Raw genomic sequence first — 2,294 nt, 5'->3', positions numbered from 1 at the left:
GGCTCACCCTCCCTGGCCGCAGCGAGGGACTGCCCCCCCCCCCACCCCCGGCTGACAGGATCGGGCCCGCTGGAAGTCCGGGAAAATATTTTTCCCGACGCCGGAGGGAGGGGGGGGGGGAGGGGAAGGGGCTCTGACGGGCCAGCCCGGGCCCCGGAGCTTGAAAAGGAAAAAAAAGGATCGGGCCCGCGAGAGACGGGGGCCCTGCCGCACGGGGCAGTCCGACCGGGGCTCGCCGTGCGGCAGGCCCGGGCGCCGGCAGGGGAAAGCGGGCGAGGAGGCGCGGAGCCGGGTGCCTACGGCCATACCGGACCGAACGCCCCCGATCCCGTCCGATCTCGGAAGGTAAACCGTCCCGGGCCTGGCTAGTACTTGGATGGGTGACCGCCTGGGAATCCCAGGTGCCGTAGGCAGCTTTTCCCGGTCCGAGCCAGCTCTCTCTCCTTTTTCTGGGGAGGAAGGAGAAGGGGGGGGGGGGGCGGGCCAGAAAGCCCCTCGTCGCTCCTGCCGAGTCGGAGGTCGCGGCCGCAGGTCACGGGTCGGGGCGCCTGGGGTCCGGCTCCCCCCAACACCCACCCGGCTTCCTCCGCGGAGGACCCCCGGCCACCGAAGCCGCTGGGGGAGACCCCGGGCATGGGGCGGACTGGCCCGGCCCCTCCCGGCCCCCCTGCGCCCGGCCGCCGGCCCGCGGGACCGCCCCGAATCCCCCCGCGGCCACCCAGGCGAGGCCTGGCCTGGAGGGCCCCACGGCGGGTGTCAGGCTCCCCGCCGCTTGCCCCACCGGGGACCCACGGCCACCGAAGCCGCTGGGGGGAGACCCCGGGCATGGGGCGGACTGGCGCGGCCCCTCCCGGCCCCCCTGCGCCCGGCCGCCGGCCCGCGGGACCGCCCCGAATCCCCCCGCGGCCACCCAGGCGAGGCCTGGCCTGGAGGGCCCCACGGCGGGTGTCAGGCTCCCCGCCGCTTGCCCCACCGGGGACCCACGGCCACCGAAGCCGCTGGGGGAGACCCCGGGCATGGGGCGGACTGGCCCGGCCCCTCCCGGCCCCCCTGCGCCCGGCCGCCGGCCCGCGGGACCGCCCCGAATCCCCCCCCGGCCACCCAGGCGAGGCCTGGCCTGGAGGGCCCCACGGCGGGTGTCAGGCTCCCCGCCGCTTGCCCCACCGGGGACCCACGGCCACCGAAGCCGCTGGGGGAGACCCCGGGCATGCGGCGGACTGGCCCGGACCCTCCCGGCCCCGCTGCGCCCGGCCGCCGGCCCGCGGGCCCGACCCGAATCCCCCCGCGGCCACCCAGGCGAGGCCTGGCCTGGAGGGCCCCACGGCGGGTCTGCAGCTCCCCCCGGGCTTCCTCCCCCGAGGACCCACGCCCCCCCTGAGCCGCAGGGGGAGACCCCGGGCCCGGGGCGGACTCGCTCGGGCCCCCCCCCTGCGCCCGGCCGCCGGCCCGCGGGACCGCCCCCGAATCCCCCCGCGGCCAGGCAGGAGAGGCCTGGCCTGGATGCCACGGAGGACCCGCGGCCCCCAAAGCCGCAGGAGGCGCCCCCGGCCCCGGGGCCGGTAAGCCCCGTGTCGCTCCCCCCCCCCTCACCCCCCCACCCCCCCCGCGCCTCGCTGCCGGGCACCGGGCACCGCCCCAGAGTCAGCCGCAGCCGGCCGGCCTGAGAGCTGCCCTCCTGTGTGAGACTACGTTGATACTAACCGGCCATCAGGCAGGTCAACCCCATTGCTAGACCTGGGTGGACCTGGTGGCCGAGCGGGGACTTAGGAAATTTTCCAGCCTTTTCCCGGGGCGTGACCTGTTGTCCCGGTGGGGACTTTGAAAATTTTACAGCCGCTTCCCGGGGCTTGACCGGTTGTCCTGAAGGCCCCCCACCCCCACCCCCACCCCCGGGCTCCTGCTCCCCTCTCCCCAGCCTCGGTGCTCCGCTCCCAGCCTCGGAGGCTCCCTCTCTGCGGCGGCTGCATCGCGTCCGAGGACGCTCACCCTCCGGAGGCTGGCTGTAAAGCCTGACACCCACCACCGCCGCCGCCCCGATTCTCCGAGGGGCGACTCTGAGGCCTCCCCCCACCCCCGGACCACCCTGGAGACGACTGCTAAGCCCCCACCCCCGGCCAGTCTAGGGGAAGACTGCTAAGCCTCTCCCCCCCCTGCCCCACCCACCCACACTGTCTGGGGGATGACTATTAAGCCTCCCCCCCGCCCAGCCTGGGGGAAGACTGTTAAGCCTCCCCCCCACCCACCCTGTCTGGGGGACGACTATTAAGCTTCCCCCCCGCCGGAGCGCCCGGGGG

At 75.9% G+C, this 2,294-nt stretch overlaps 1 non-coding gene across 1 annotated transcript; it reads left to right on the top strand.

Annotated features, from left to right (window-relative positions):
* Positions 1–294: 294 nt before the first annotated feature.
* Positions 295–413, top strand: LOC135889877 (5S ribosomal RNA). The gene has a single exon (XR_010562193.1). It is a non-coding gene; the product is annotated as a 5S ribosomal RNA (ribosomal RNA).
* Positions 414–2,294: the final 1,881 nt, after the last annotated feature.

The sequence above is a fragment of the Emys orbicularis genome, chromosome 15 (genome assembly GCF_028017835.1).
Source record: "Emys orbicularis isolate rEmyOrb1 chromosome 15, rEmyOrb1.hap1, whole genome shotgun sequence".
Classification (NCBI taxonomy): domain Eukaryota; kingdom Metazoa; phylum Chordata; order Testudines; family Emydidae; genus Emys; species Emys orbicularis.
This window is presented reverse-complemented; position numbering and strand designations above follow the sequence as displayed.